Raw genomic sequence first — 14,365 nt, 5'->3', positions numbered from 1 at the left:
GGAACGTTCTTGGATCCACAAAAGAAAAGTGTTTTTTGGAGAATGTGGGCATCGATCCCACTACCTCTCGCATGCTAAGCAAGCACTCTACCATTTGAGCTAATTCCACATCCTTTTTGAATTGCCACAAGGAGCAACCAAGAGGGTCTAGTCTTGTCAGGCTATGCTGTTGGTGGACTTGTTAGTTTTTGCGCCAGCACTGGCCGAGGCTCTGTGCATCCTAAAAATTTCTCTCCGTAGCAAGTGGCCGGTTAGCTCAGTTGGTTAGAGCGTGATGCTAATAACGCCAAGGTCGTGGGTTCGATCCCCGTACTGGCCATGAGGTACATTTTGAGGGTCAAAATCGTGAGTCACTTGCATGTGTATGGTCAAGTGTGCCACATAATTAATATTAGTTACTTGCCGAAATAGCTCAGTTGGGAGAGCATTAGACTGAAGATCTAAAGGTCCCTGGTTCGATCCCGGGTTTCGGCATAAGTTGTTGTTCTATCTTTATCCTCTGCTTTGGCTTCAATGAATCTTCCCACAGCTTTGTTTGTGGGCATCAATTGTGTGTGCCTACTGCTCCTCTGAAAGTTAGTCATGTCATTCATTTTACATTGTGACATCAGTGTTACATGAAAGTTGCTTGTCATTGTTACATGACAGTAGGTTGTTGTTAGACAAAGCTGCATGAAGTGTGAACTGGAACGTTCTTGGATCCACAAAAGAAAAGTGTTTTTTGGAGAATGTGGGCATCGATCCCACTACCTCTCGCATGCTAAGCAAGCACTCTACCATTTGAGCTAATTCCCCATCCTTTTTGAATTGCCACAAGGAGCAACCAAGAGGGTCTAGTCTTGTCAGGCTATGCTGTTGGTGGACTTGTTAGTTTTTGCGCCAGCACTGGCCGAGGCTCTGTGCATCCTAAAAATTTCTCTCCGTAGCAAGCGGCCGGTTAGCTCAGTTGGTTAGAGCGTGATGCTAATAACGCCAAGGTCGTGGGTTCGATCCCCGTACTGGCCATGAGGTACATTTTGAGGGTCAAAATCGTGAGTCACTTGCATGTGTATGGTCAAGTGTGCCACATAATTAATATTAGTGACTTGCCGAAATAGCTCAGTTGGGAGAGCGTTAGACTGAAGATCTAAAGGTCCCTGGTTCGATCCCGGGTTTCGGCATAAGTTGTCGTTCTATGTTTATCCTCTGCTTTGGCTTCAAGGAAACTTCCCACAGCTTTGTTTGTGGGCATCAATTGTGTGTGCCTACTGCTCCTCTGAAAGTTAGTCATGTCATTCATTTTACATTGTGACATCAGTGTTACATGAAAGTTGCTTGTCATTGTTACATGACAGTAGGTTGTTGTTAGACAAAGCTGCATGAAGTGTGAACTGGAACGTTCTTGGATCCACAAAAGAAAAGTGTTTTTTGGAGAATGTGGGCATCGATCCCACTACCTCTCGCATGCTAAGCAAGCACTCTACCATTTGAGCTAATTCCCCATCCTTTTTGAATTGCCACAAGGAGCAACCAAGAGGGTCTAGTCTTGTCAGGCTATGCTGTTGGTGGACTTGTTAGTTTTTGCGCCAGCACTGGCCGAGGCTCTGTGCATCCTAAAAATTTCTCTCTGTAGCAAGTGGCCGGTTAGCTCAGTTGGTTAGAGCGTGATGCTAATAACGCCAAGGTCGTGGGTTCGATCCCCGTACTGGCCATGAGGTACATTTTGAGGGTCAAAATCGTGAGTCACTTGCATGTGTATGGTCAAGTGTGCCACATAATTAATATTAGTGACTTGCCGAAATAGCTCAGTTGGGAGAGCGTTAGACTGAAGATCTAAAGGTCCCTGGTTCGATCCCGGGTTTCGGCATAAGTTGTCGTTCTATGTTTATCCTCTGCTTTGGCTTCAAGGAAACTTCCCACAGCTTTGTTTGTGGGCATCAATTGTGTGTGCCTACTGCTCCTCTGAAAGTTAGTCATGTCATTCTTTTTACATTGTGACATCAGTGTTACATGAAAGTTGCTTGTCATTGTTACATGACAGTAGGTTGTTGTTAGACAAAGCTGCATGAAGTGTGAACTGGAACGTTCTTGGATCCACAAAAGAAAAGTGTTTTTTGGAGAATGTGGGCATCGATCCCACTACCTCTCGCATGCTAAGCAAGCACTCTACCATTTGAGCTAATTCCACATCCTTTTTGAATTGCCACAAGGAGCAACCAAGAGGGTCTAGTCTTGTCAGGCTATGCTGTTGGTGGACTTGTTAGTTTTTGCGCCAGCACTGGCCGAGGCTCTGTGCATCCTAAAAATTTCTCTCCGTAGCAAGCGGCCGGTTAGCTCAGTTGGTTAGTGGGTGATGCTAATAACGCCAAGGTCGTGGGTTCGATCCCCGTACTGGCCATGAGGTACATTTTGAGGGTCAAAATCGTGAGTCACTTGCATGTGTATGGTCAAGTGTGCCACATAATTAATATTAGTGACTTGCCGAAATTAGCTCAGTTGGGAGAGCATTAGACTGAAGATCTAAAGGTCCCTGGTTCGATCCTGGGTTTCGGCATAAGTTGTTGTTCTATATTTATCCTCTGCTTTGGCTTCAAGGAAACTTCCCACAGCTTTGTTTGTGGGCATCAATTGTGTGTGCCTACAGCTCCTCTGAAAGTAAGTCATGTCATTCTTTTTACATCCGACATTGTGACATCAGTGTTACATGAAAGTTGCTTGTCATTGTTACATGACAGTAGGTTGTTGTTAGACAAAGCTGCATGAAGTGTGAACTGGAACGTTCTTGGATCCACAAAAGAAAAGTGTTTTTTGGAGAATGTGGGCATCGATCCCACTACCTCTCGCATGCTAAGCAAGCACTCTACCATTTGAGCTAATTCCCCATCCTTTTTGAATTGCCACAAGGAGCAACCAAGAGGGTCTAGTCTTGTCAGGCTATGCTGTTGGTGGACTTGTTCGTTTTTGCGCCAGCACTGGCCGAGGCTCTGTGCATCCTAAAAATTTCTCTCCGTAGCAAGCGGCCGGTTAGCTCAGTTGGTTAGAGCGTGATGCTAATAACGCCAAGGTCGTGGGTTCGATCCCCGTACTGGCCATGAGGTACATTTTGAGGGTCAAAATCGTGAGTCACTTGCATGTGTATGGTCAAGTGTGCCACATAATTAATATTAGCGACTTGCCGAAATAGCTCAGTTGGGAGAGCATTAGACTGAAGATCTAAAGGTCCCTGGTTCGATCCCGGGTTTTGGCATAAGTTGTTGTTCTATCTTTATCCTCTGCTTTGGCTTCAATGAATCTTCCCACAGCTTTGTTTGTGGGCATCAATTGTGTGTGCCTACTGCTCCTCTGAAAGTTAGTCATGTCATTCATTTTACATTGTGACATCAGTGTTACATGAAAGTTGCTTGTCATTGTTACATGACAGTAGGTTGTTGTTAGACAAAGCTGCATGAAGTGTGAACTGGAACGTTCTTGGATCCACAAAAGAAAAGTGTTTTTTGGAGAATGTGGGCATCGATCCCACTACCTCTCGCATGCTAAGCAAGCACTCTACCATTTGAGCTAATTCCCCATCCTTTTTGAATTGCCACAAGGAGCAACCAAGAGGGTCTAGTCTTGTCAGGCTATGCTGTTGGTGGACTTGTTAGTTTTTGCGCCAGCACTGGCCGAGGCTCTGTGCATCCTAAAAATTTCTCTCCGTAGCAAGCGGCCGGTTAGCTCAGTTGGTTAGTGGGTGATGCTAATAACGCCAAGGTCGTGGGTTCGATCCCCGTACTGGCCATGAGGTACATTTTGAGGGTCAAAATCGTGAGTCACTTGCATGTGTATGGTCAAGTGTGCCACATAATTAATATTAGTGACTTGCCGAAATAGCTCAGTTGGGAGAGCATTAGACTGAAGATCTAAAGGTCCCTGGTTCGATCCTGGGTTTCGGCATAAGTTGTTGTTCTATATTTATCCTCTGCTTTGGCTTCAAGGAAACTTCCCACAGCTTTGTTTGTGGGCATCAATTGTGTGTGCCTACAGCTCCTCTGAAAGTAAGTCATGTCATTCTTTTTACATCCGACATTGTGACATCAGTGTTACATGAAAGTTGCTTGTCATTGTTACATGACAGTAGGTTGTTGTTAGACAAAGCTGCATGAAGTGTGAACTGGAACGTTCTTGGATCCACAAAAGAAAAGTGTTTTTTGGAGAATGTGGGCATCGATCCCACTACCTCTCGCATGCTAAGCAAGCACTCTACCATTTGAGCTAATTCCCCATCCTTTTTGAATTGCCACAAGGAGCAACCAAGAGGGTCTAGTCTTGTCAGGCTATGCTGTTGGTGGACTTGTTCGTTTTTGCGCCAGCACTGGCCGAGGCTCTGTGCATCCTAAAAATTTCTCTCCGTAGCAAGCGGCCGGTTAGCTCAGTTGGTTAGAGCGTGATGCTAATAACGCCAAGGTCGTGGGTTCGATCCCCGTACTGGCCATGAGGTACATTTTGAGGGTCAAAATCGTGAGTCACTTGCATGTGTATGGTCAAGTGTGCCACATAATTAATATTAGCGACTTGCCGAAATAGCTCAGTTGGGAGAGCATTAGACTGAAGATCTAAAGGTCCCTGGTTCGATCCCGGGTTTTGGCATAAGTTGTTGTTCTATCTTTATCCTCTGCTTTGGCTTCAATGAATCTTCCCACAGCTTTGTTTGTGGGCATCAATTGTGTGTGCCTACTGCTCCTCTGAAAGTTAGTCATGTCATTCATTTTACATTGTGACATCAGTGTTACATGAAAGTTGCTTGTCATTGTTACATGACAGTAGGTTGTTGTTAGACAAAGCTGCATGAAGTGTGAACTGGAACGTTCTTGGATCCACAAAAGAAAAGTGTTTTTTGGAGAATGTGGGCATCGATCCCACTACCTCTCGCATGCTAAGCAAGCACTCTACCATTTGAGCTAATTCCCCATCCTTTTTGAATTGCCACAAGGAGCAACCAAGAGGGTCTAGTCTTGTCAGGCTATGCTGTTGGTGGACTTGTTAGTTTTTGCGCCAGCACTGGCCGAGGCTCTGTGCATCCTAAAAATTTCTCTCCGTAGCAAGCGGCCGGTTAGCTCAGTTGGTTAGTGGGTGATGCTAATACCGCCAAGGTCGTGGGTTCGATCCCCGTACTGGCCATGAGGTACATTTTGAGGGTCAAAATCGTGAGTCACTTGCATGTGTATGGTCAAGTGTGCCACATAATTTATATTAGTGACTTGCCGAAATAGCTCAGTTGGGAGAGCATTAGACTGAAGATCTAAAGGTCCCTGGTTCGATCCTGGGTTTCGGCATAAGTTGTTGTTCTATATTTATCCTCTGCTTTGGCTTCAAGGAAACTTCCCACAGCTTTGTTTGTGGGCATCAATTGTGTGTGCCTACAGCTCCTCTGAAAGTAAGTCATGTCATTCTTTTTACATTGTGACATCAGTGTTACATGAAAGTTGCTTGTCATTGTTACATGACAGTAGGTTGTTGTTAGACAAAGCTGCATGAAGTGTGAACTGGAACGTTCTTGGATCCACAAAAGAAAAGTGTTTTTTGGAGAATGTGGGCATCGATCCCACTACCTCCCGCATGCTAAGCAAGTACTCTACCATTTGAGCTAATTCCCCATCCTTTTTGAATTGCCACAAGGAGCAACCAAGAGGGTCTAGTCTTGTCAGGCTATGCTGTTGGTGGACTTGTTCGTTTTTGCGCCAGCACTGGCCGAGGCTCTGTGCATCCTAAAAATTTCTCTCCGTAGCAAGCGGCCGGTTAGCTCAGTTGGTTAGAGCGTGATGCTAATAACGCCAAGGTCGTGGGTTCGATCCCCGTACTGGCCATGAGGTACATTTTGAGGGTCAAAATCGTGAGTCACTTGCATGTGTATGGTCAAGTGTGCCACATAATTAATATTAGCGACTTGCCGAAATAGCTCAGTTGGGAGAGCATTAGACTGAAGATCTAAAGGTCCCTGGTTCGATCCCGGGTTTTGGCATAAGTTGTTGTTCTATCTTTATCCTCTGCTTTGGCTTCAATGAATCTTCCCACAGCTTTGTTTGTGGGCATCAATTGTGTGTGCCTACTGCTCCTCTGAAAGTTAGTCATGTCATTCATTTTACATTGTGACATCAGTGTTACATGAAAGTTGCTTGTCATTGTTACATGACAGTAGGTTGTTGTTAGACAAAGCTGCATGAAGTGTGAACTGGAACGTTCTTGGATCCACAAAAGAAAAGTGTTTTTTGGAGAATGTGGGCATCGATCCCACTACCTCTCGCATGCTAAGCAAGCACTCTACCATTTGAGCTAATTCCCCATCCTTTTTGAATTGCCACAAGGAGCAACCAAGAGGGTCTAGTCTTGTCAGGCTATGCTGTTGGTGGACTTGTTAGTTTTTGCGCTAGCACTGGCCGAGGCTCTGTGCATCCTAAAAATTTCTCTCCGTAGCAAGCGGCCGGTTAGCTCAGTTGGTTAGTGGGTGGTGCTAATAACGCCAAGGTCGTGGGTTCGATCCCCGTACTGGCCATGAGGTACATTTTGAGGGTCAAAATCGTGAGTCACTTGCATGTGTATGGTCAAGTGTGCCACATAATTAATATTAGTGACTTGCCGTAATAGCTCAGTTGGGAGAGCATTAGACTGAAGATCTAAAGGTCCCTGGTTCGATCCCGGGTTTCGGCATAAGTTGTTGTTCTATCTTTATCCTCTGCTTTGGCTTCAATGAATCTTCCCACAGCTTTGTTTGTGGGCATCAATTGTGTGTGCCTACTGCTCCTCTGTAAGTTAGTCATGTCATTCATTTTACATTGTGACATCAGTGTTACATGAAAGTTGCTTGTCATTGTTACATGACAGTAGGTTGTTGTTAGACAAAGCTGCATGAAGTGTGAACTGGAACGTTCTTGGATCCACAAAAGAAAAGTGTTTTTTGGAGAATGTGGGCATCGATCCCACTACCTCTCGCATGCTAAGCAAGCACTCTACCATTTGAGCTAATTCCCCATCCTTTTTGAATTGCCACAAGGAGCAACCAAGAGGGTCTAGTCTTGTCAGGCTATGCTGTTGGTGGACTTGTTAGTTTTTGCGCTAGCACTGGCCGAGGCTCTGTGCATCCTAAAAATTTCTCTCCGTAGCAAGTGGCCGGTTAGCTCAGTTGGTTAGTGGGTGGTGCTAATAACGCCAAGGTCGTGGGTTCGATCCCCGTACTGGCCATGAGGTACATTTTGAGGGGTAAAATCGTGAGTCACTTGCATGTGTATGGTCAAGTGTGCCACATAATTAATATTAGTGACTTGCCGTAATAGCTCAGTTGGGAGAGCATTAGACTGAAGATCTAAAGGTCCCTGGTTCGATCCCGGGTTTCGGCATAGGTTGTTGTTCTATATTTATCCTCTGCTTTGGCTTCAAGGAAACTTCCCACAGCTTTGTTTGTGGGCATCAATTGTGTGTGCCTACAGCTCCTCTGAAAGTAAGTCATGTCATTCCTTTTACATCCGACATTGTGACATCAGTGTTACATGAAAGTTGCTTGTCATTGTTACATGACAGTAGGTTGTTGTTAGACAAAGCTGCATGAAGTGTGAACTGGAACGTTCTTGGATCCACAAAAGAAAAGTGTTTTTTGGAGAATGTGGGCATCAATCCCACTACCTCTCGCATGCTAAGCAAGCACTCTACCATTTGAGCTAATTCCCCATCCTTTTTGAATTGCCACAAGGAGCAACCAAGAGGGTCTAGTCTTGTCAGGCTATGCTGTTGGTGGACTTGTTAGTTTTTGCGCCAGCACTGGCCGAGGCTCTGTGCATCCTAAAAATTTCTCTCCGTAGCAAGCGGCCGGTTAGCTCAGTTGGTTAGAGCGTGATGCTAATAACGCCAAGGTCGTGGGTTCGATCCCCGTACTGGCCATGAGGTACATTTTGAGGGTCAAAATCGTGAGTCACTTGCATGTGTATGGTCAAGTGTGCCACATAATTAATATTAGTGACTTGCCGAAATAGCTCAGTTGGGAGAGCATTAGACTGAAGATCTAAAGGTCCCAGGTTCGATCCCGGGTTTCGGCATAAGTTGTTGTTCTATCTTTATCCTCTGCTTTGGCTTCAATGAATCTTCCCACAGCTTTGTTTGTGGGCATCAATTGTGTGTGCATACTGCTCCTCTGAAAGTTAGTCATGTCATTCATTTTACATTGTGACATCAGTGTTACATGAAAGTTGCTTGTCATTGTTACATGACAGTAGGTTGTTGTTAGACAAAGCTGCATGAAGTGTGAACTGGAACGTTCTTGGATCCACAAAAGAAAAGTGTTTTTTGGAGAATGTGGGCATCGATCCCACTACCTCTCGCATGCTAAGCAAGCACTCTACCATTTGAGCTAATTCCCCATCCTTTTTGAATTGCCACAAGGAGCAACCAAGAGGGTCTAGTCTTGTCAGGCTATGCTGTTGGTGGACTTGTTAGTTTTTGCGCTAGCACTGGCCGAGGCTCTGTGCATCCTAAAAATTTCTCTCCGTAGCAATTGGCCGGTTAGCTCAGTTGGTTAGTGGGTGGTGCTAATAACGCCAAGGTCGTGGGTTCGATCCCCGTACTGGCCATGAGGTACATTTTGAGGGTCAAAATCGTGAGTCACTTGCATGTGTATGGTCAAGTGTGCCACATAATTAATATTAGTGACTTGCCGAAATAGCTCAGTTGGGAGAGCATTAGACTGAAGATCTAAAGGTCCCTGGTTCGATCCCGGGTTTCGGCATAAGTTGTTGTTCTATATTTATCCTCTGCTTTGGCTTCAAGGAAACTTCCCACAGCTTTGTTTGTGGGCATCAATTGTGTGTGCCTACTGCTCCTCTGAAAGTTAGTCATGTCATTCATTTTACATCCGACATTGTGACATCAGTGTTACATGAAAGTTGCTTGTCATTGTTACATGACAGTAGGTTGTTGTTAGACAAAGCTGCATGAAGTGTGAACTGGAACGTTCTTGGATCCACAAAAGAAAAGTGTTTTTTGGAGAATGTGGGCATCGATCCCACTACCTCTCGCATGCTAAGCAAGCACTCTACCATTTGAGCTAATTCCCCATCCTTTTCGAATTGCCACAAGGAGCAACCAAGAGGGTCTAGTCTTATCAGGCTATGCTGTTGGTGGACTTGTTAGTTTTTGCGCTAGCACTGGCCGAGGCTCTGTGCATCCTAAAAATTTCTCTCCGTAGCAAGCGGCCGGTTAGCTCAGTTGGTTAGAGCGTGGTGCTATTAACGCCAAGATCGTGGGTTCGATCCCCGTACTGGCCATGAGGTACATTTTGAGTGTCAAATCGTGAGTCACTTGCATGTGTATGGTCAAGTGTGCCACATAATTAATATTAGTGACTTGCCGAAATAGCTCAGTTGGGAGAGCGTTAGACTGAAGATCTAAAGGTCCCTGGTTCGATCCCGGGTTTTGGCATAAGTTGTTGTTCTATATTTATCCTCTGCTTTGGCTTCAAGGAAACTTCCCACAGCTTTGTTTGTGGGCATCAATTGTGTGTGCCTACTGCTCCTCTGAAAGTTAGTCATGTCATTCTTTTTACATCCGACATTGTGACATCAGTGTTACATGAAAGTTGCTTGTCATTGTTACATGACAGTAGGTTGTTGTTAGACAAAGCTGCATGAAGTGTGAACTGGAACGTTCTTGGATCCACAAAAGAAAAGTGTTTTTTGGAGAATGTGGGCATCGATCCCACTACCTCTCGCATGCTAAGGAAGCACTCTACCATTTGAGCTAAATCCCCATCCATTTTGAATTGCCACAAGGAGCAACCAAGAGGGTCTAGTCTTGTCAGGCTATGCTGTTGGTGGACTTGTTAGTTTTTGCGCCAGCACTGGCCGAGGCTCTGTGCATCCTAAAAATGTATCTCCGTAACAAGCGGACGGTTAGCTCAGTTGGTTAGAGCGTGATGCTAATAATGCCAAGGTCGTGGGTTCGATCCCCGTACTGGCCATGAGGTACATTTTGAGGGTCAAAATCGTGAGTCACTTGCATGTGTATGGTCAAGTGTGCCACATAATTAATATTAGTGACTTCCCGAAATAGCTCAGTTGGGAGAGCATTAGACTGAAGATCTAAAGGTCCCAGGTTCGATCCCGGGTTTCGGCATAAGTTGTTGTTCTATCTTTATCCTCTGCTTTGGCTTCAATGAATCTTCCCACAGCTTTGTTTGTGGGCATCAATTGTGTGTGCATACTGCTCCTCTGAAAGTTAGTCATGTCATTCATTTTACATTGTGACATCAGTGTTACATGAAAGTTGCTTGTCATTGTTACATGACAGTAGGTTGTTGTTAGACAAAGCTGCATGAAGTGTGAACTGGAACGTTCTTGGATCCACAAAAGAAAAGTGTTTTTTGGAGAATGTGGGCATCGATCCCACTACCTCTCGCATGCTAAGCAAGCACTCTACCATTTGAGCTAATTCCCCATCCTTTTTGAATTGCCACAAGGAGCAACCAAGAGGGTCTAGTCTTGTCAGGCTATGCTGTTGGTGGACTTGTTAGTTTTTGCGCTAGCACTGGCCGAGGCTCTGTGCATCCTAAAAATTTCTCTCCGTAGCAAGCGGCCGGTTAGCTCAGTTGGTTAGTGGGTGGTGCTAATAACGCCAAGTTCGTGGGTTCGATCCCCGTACTGGCCATGAGGTACATTTTGAGGGTCAAAATCGTGAGTCACTTGCATGTGTATGGTCAAGTGTGCCACATAATTAATATTAGTGACTTGCCGAAATAGCTCAGTTGGGAGAGCATTAGACTGAAGATCTAAAGGTCCCTGGTTCGATCCTGGGTTTCGGCATAAGTTGTTGTTCTATATTTATCCTCTGCTTTGGCTTCAAGGAAACTTCCCACAGCTTTGTTTGTGGGCATCAATTGTGTGTGCCTACTGCTCCTCTGAAAGTTAGTCATGTCATTCATTTTACATCCGACATTGTGACATCAGTGTTACATGAAAGTTGCTTGTCATTGTTACATGACAGTAGGTTGTTGTTAGACAAAGCTGCATGAAGTGTGAACTGGAACGTTCTTGGATCCACAAAAGAAAAGTGTTTTTTGGAGAATGTGGGCATCGATCCCACTAACTCTCGCATGCTAAGCAAGCACTCTACCATTTGAGCTAATTCCCCATCCTTTTTGAATTGCCACAAGGAGCAACCAAGAGGGTCTAGTCTTATCAGGCTATGCTGTTGGTGGACTTGTTAGTTTTTGCGCTAGCACTGGCCGAGGCTCTGTGCATCCTAAAAATTTCTCTCCGTAGCAAGCGGCCGGTTAGCTCAGTGGTTAGAACGTGGTGCTAATAACGCCAAGGTCGTGGGTTCGATCCCCGTACTGGCCATGAGGTACATTTTGAGGGTCAAAATCGTGAGTCACTTGCATGTGTATGGTCAAGTGTGCCACATAATTAATATTAGTGACTTGCCGAAATAGCTCAGTTGGGAGAGGGTTAGACTGAAGATCTAAAGGTCCCTGGTTCGATCCCGGGTTTCGTCATAAGTTGTTGTTCTATATTTATCCTCTGCTTTGGCTTCAAGGAAACTTCCCACAGCTTTGTTTGTGGGCATCAATTGTGTGTGCCTACTGCTCCTCTGAAAGTTAGTCATGTCATTAAATTTACATCCGACATTGTGACATCAGTGTTACATGACAGTAGTTTGTTGTTAGACAAAGCTGCATGAAGTGTGAACTGGAACGTTCTTGGATCCACAAAAGAAAAGTGTTTTTTGGAGAATGTGGGCATCGATCCCACTACCTCTCGCATGCTAAGCAAGCACTCTACCATTTGAGCTAATTCCCCATCCTTTTTGAATTGCCACAAGGAGCAACCAAGAGGGTCTAGTCTTGTCAGGCTATGCTGTTGGTGGACTTGTTAGTTTTTGAGCCAGCACTGGCCGAGGCTCTGTGCATCCTAAAAATTTCTCTCCGTAACAAGCGGCCGGTTAGCTCAGTTGGTTAGAGCGTGGTGCTAATAACACCAGTTGTATATTTATCCTCTGCTTTGGCTTCAAGGAAACTTCCCACATCTTTGTTTGTGGGCATCAATTGTGTGTGCCTACTGCTCCTCTGAAAGTTAGTCATGTCATTCATTTTACATCCGACATTGTGACATCAGTGTTACATGAAAGTTGCTTGTCATTGTTACATGACAGTAGGTTGTTGTTAGACAAAGCTGCATGAAGTGTGAACTGGAACGTTCTTGGATCCACAAAAGAAAAGTGTTTTTTGGAGAATGTGGGCATCGATCCCACTACCTCTCGCATGCTAAGCAAGCACTCTACCATTTGAGCTAATTCCCCATCCTTTTTGAATTGCCACAAGGAGCAACCAAGAGGGTCTAGTCTTGTCAGGCTATGCTGTTGGTGGACTTGTTAGTTTTTTCGCCAGCACTAGCCGAGGCTCTGTGCATCCTAAAAATGTCTCTCCGTAACAAGCGGCCGGTTAGCTCAGTTGGTTAGAGCGTGGTGCTAATAACACCAGTTGTATATTTATCCTCTGCTTTGGCTTCAAGGAAACTTCCCACAGCTTTGTTTGTGGGCATCGATTGTGTGTGCCTACTGCTCCTCTGAAAGTTAGTCATGTCATTCATTTTACATCCGACATTGTGACATCAGTGTTACATGAAAGTTGCTTGTCATTGTTACATGACAGTAGGTTGTTGTTAGACAAAGCTGCATGAAGTGTGAACTGGAACGTTCTTGGATCCACAAAAGAAAAGTGTTTTTTGGAGAATGTGGGCATCGATCCCACTACCTCTCGCATGCTAAGCAAGCACTCTGCCATTTGAGCTAATTCCCCATCCTTTTTGAATTGCCACAAGGAGCAACCAAGAGGGTCTAGTCTTATCAGGCTATGCTGTTGGTGGACTTGTTAGTTTTTGCGCTAGCACTGGCCGAGGCTCTGTGCATCCTAAAAATTTCTCTCCGTAGCAAGCGGCCGGTTAGCTCAGTTGGTTAGAGCGTGGTGCTATTAACGCCAAGATCGTGGGTTCGATCCCCGTACTGGCCATGAGGTACATTTTGAGTGTCAAATCGTGAGTCACTTGCATGTGTATGGTCAAGTGTGCCACATAATTAATATTAGTGACTTGCCGAAATAGCTCAGTTGGGAGAGCGTTAGACTGAAGATCTAAAGGTCCCTGGTTCGATCCCGGGTTTCGGCATAAGTTGTTGTTCTATATTTATCCTCTGCTTTGGCTTCAAGGAAACTTCCCACAGCTTTGTTTGTGGGCATCAATTGTGTGTGCCTACTGCTCCTCTGAAAGTTAGTCATGTCATTCTTTTTACATCCGACATTGTGACATCAGTGTTACATGAAAGTTGCTTGTCATTGTTACATGACAGTAGGTTGTTGTTAGACAAAGCTGCATGAAGTGTGAACTGGAACGTTCTTGGATCCACAAAAGAAAAGTGTTTTTTGGAGAATGTGGGCATCGATCCCACTACCTCTCGCATGCTAAGGAAGCACTCTACCATTTGAGCTAAATCCCCATCCATTTTGAATTGCCACAAGGAGCAACCAAGAGGGTCTAGTCTTGTCAGGCTATGCTGTTGGTGGACTTGTTAGTTTTTGCGCCAGCACTGGCCGAGGCTCTGTGCATCCTAAAAATGTATCTCCGTAACAAGCGGCCGGTTAGCTCAGTTGGTTAGAGCGTGGTGCTAATAACACCAGTTGTATATTTATCCTCTGCTTTGGCTTCAAGGAAACTTCCCACAGCTTTGTTTGTGGGCATCAATTGTGTGTGCCTACTGCTCCTCTGAAAGTTAGTCATGTCATTCATTTTACATCCGACATTGTGACATCAGTGTTACATGAAAGTTGCTTGTCATTGTTACATGACAGTAGGTTGTTGTTAGACAAAGCTGCATGAAGTGTGAACTGGAACGTTCTTGGATCCACAAAAGAAAAGTGTTACATGAAAGTTGCTTGTCATTGTTACATGACAGTAGGTTGTTGTTAGACAAAGCTGCATGAAGTGTGAACTGGAACGTTCTTGGATCCACAAAAGAAAAGTGTTTTTTGGAGAATGTGGGCTTCGATCCCACTACCTCTCGCATGCTAAGCAAGCACTCTACCATTTGAGCTAATTCCCCATCCTTTTTGAATTGCCACAAGGAGCAACCAAGAGGGTCTAGTCTTGTCAGGCTATGCTGTTGGTGGACTTGTTAGTTTTTGCGCCAGCACTGGCCGAGGCTCTGTGCATCCTAAAAATGTCTCTCCGTAACAAGCGGCCGGTTAGCTCAGTTGGTTAGAGCGTGGTGCTAATAACACCAGTTGTATATTTATCCTCTGCTTTGGCTTCAAGGAAACTTCCCACAGCTTTGTTTGTGGGCATCAATTGTGTGTGCCTACTGCTCCTCTGAAAGTTAG

At 44.9% G+C, this 14,365-nt stretch overlaps 20 non-coding genes across 20 annotated transcripts; all 20 read left to right on the top strand.

The window, feature by feature from the left end:
- Positions 1-401: 401 nt before the first annotated feature.
- trnaf-gaa (transfer RNA phenylalanine (anticodon GAA)) lies at positions 402-474 on the top strand. The gene has a single exon. It is a non-coding gene; the product is annotated as a tRNA-Phe (tRNA).
- Positions 475-1,087: 613 nt separating this feature from the next.
- Positions 1,088-1,160, top strand: trnaf-gaa (transfer RNA phenylalanine (anticodon GAA)). The gene has a single exon. It is a non-coding gene; the product is annotated as a tRNA-Phe (tRNA).
- Positions 1,161-1,773: 613 nt separating this feature from the next.
- Positions 1,774-1,846, top strand: trnaf-gaa (transfer RNA phenylalanine (anticodon GAA)). Its single transcript has one exon. It is a non-coding gene; the product is annotated as a tRNA-Phe (tRNA).
- A 613-nt stretch (positions 1,847-2,459) lies between these two features.
- On the top strand, positions 2,460-2,533 carry trnaf-gaa (transfer RNA phenylalanine (anticodon GAA)). The gene has a single exon. It is a non-coding gene; the product is annotated as a tRNA-Phe (tRNA).
- A 620-nt stretch (positions 2,534-3,153) lies between these two features.
- On the top strand, positions 3,154-3,226 carry trnaf-gaa (transfer RNA phenylalanine (anticodon GAA)). The gene has a single exon. It is a non-coding gene; the product is annotated as a tRNA-Phe (tRNA).
- A 613-nt stretch (positions 3,227-3,839) lies between these two features.
- On the top strand, positions 3,840-3,912 carry trnaf-gaa (transfer RNA phenylalanine (anticodon GAA)). Its single transcript has one exon. It is a non-coding gene; the product is annotated as a tRNA-Phe (tRNA).
- Positions 3,913-4,532: 620 nt separating this feature from the next.
- Positions 4,533-4,605, top strand: trnaf-gaa (transfer RNA phenylalanine (anticodon GAA)). The gene has a single exon. It is a non-coding gene; the product is annotated as a tRNA-Phe (tRNA).
- A 613-nt stretch (positions 4,606-5,218) lies between these two features.
- Positions 5,219-5,291, top strand: trnaf-gaa (transfer RNA phenylalanine (anticodon GAA)). The gene has a single exon. It is a non-coding gene; the product is annotated as a tRNA-Phe (tRNA).
- Positions 5,292-5,904: 613 nt separating this feature from the next.
- On the top strand, positions 5,905-5,977 carry trnaf-gaa (transfer RNA phenylalanine (anticodon GAA)). Its single transcript has one exon. It is a non-coding gene; the product is annotated as a tRNA-Phe (tRNA).
- Positions 5,978-6,590: 613 nt separating this feature from the next.
- Positions 6,591-6,663, top strand: trnaf-gaa (transfer RNA phenylalanine (anticodon GAA)). Its single transcript has one exon. It is a non-coding gene; the product is annotated as a tRNA-Phe (tRNA).
- Positions 6,664-7,276: 613 nt separating this feature from the next.
- trnaf-gaa (transfer RNA phenylalanine (anticodon GAA)) lies at positions 7,277-7,349 on the top strand. The gene has a single exon. It is a non-coding gene; the product is annotated as a tRNA-Phe (tRNA).
- Positions 7,350-7,969: 620 nt separating this feature from the next.
- Positions 7,970-8,042, top strand: trnaf-gaa (transfer RNA phenylalanine (anticodon GAA)). The gene has a single exon. It is a non-coding gene; the product is annotated as a tRNA-Phe (tRNA).
- A 613-nt stretch (positions 8,043-8,655) lies between these two features.
- trnaf-gaa (transfer RNA phenylalanine (anticodon GAA)) lies at positions 8,656-8,728 on the top strand. The gene has a single exon. It is a non-coding gene; the product is annotated as a tRNA-Phe (tRNA).
- Positions 8,729-9,192: 464 nt separating this feature from the next.
- Positions 9,193-9,266, top strand: trnan-auu (transfer RNA asparagine (anticodon AUU)). The gene has a single exon. It is a non-coding gene; the product is annotated as a tRNA-Asn (tRNA).
- Positions 9,267-9,347: 81 nt separating this feature from the next.
- trnaf-gaa (transfer RNA phenylalanine (anticodon GAA)) lies at positions 9,348-9,420 on the top strand. Its single transcript has one exon. It is a non-coding gene; the product is annotated as a tRNA-Phe (tRNA).
- A 620-nt stretch (positions 9,421-10,040) lies between these two features.
- trnaf-gaa (transfer RNA phenylalanine (anticodon GAA)) lies at positions 10,041-10,113 on the top strand. Its single transcript has one exon. It is a non-coding gene; the product is annotated as a tRNA-Phe (tRNA).
- Positions 10,114-10,726: 613 nt separating this feature from the next.
- On the top strand, positions 10,727-10,799 carry trnaf-gaa (transfer RNA phenylalanine (anticodon GAA)). The gene has a single exon. It is a non-coding gene; the product is annotated as a tRNA-Phe (tRNA).
- Positions 10,800-11,418: 619 nt separating this feature from the next.
- trnaf-gaa (transfer RNA phenylalanine (anticodon GAA)) lies at positions 11,419-11,491 on the top strand. The gene has a single exon. It is a non-coding gene; the product is annotated as a tRNA-Phe (tRNA).
- A 1,438-nt stretch (positions 11,492-12,929) lies between these two features.
- On the top strand, positions 12,930-13,003 carry trnan-auu (transfer RNA asparagine (anticodon AUU)). Its single transcript has one exon. It is a non-coding gene; the product is annotated as a tRNA-Asn (tRNA).
- An 81-nt stretch (positions 13,004-13,084) lies between these two features.
- On the top strand, positions 13,085-13,157 carry trnaf-gaa (transfer RNA phenylalanine (anticodon GAA)). The gene has a single exon. It is a non-coding gene; the product is annotated as a tRNA-Phe (tRNA).
- Positions 13,158-14,365: the final 1,208 nt, after the last annotated feature.

This window comes from Salvelinus alpinus, chromosome 26 (assembly GCF_045679555.1).
Source record: "Salvelinus alpinus chromosome 26, SLU_Salpinus.1, whole genome shotgun sequence".
Taxonomy (NCBI): Eukaryota; Metazoa; Chordata; class Actinopteri; order Salmoniformes; family Salmonidae; genus Salvelinus; species Salvelinus alpinus.
Note: the sequence above shows the minus strand (reverse complement) of the source record. Positions and strands in the feature narration are given on the sequence as shown.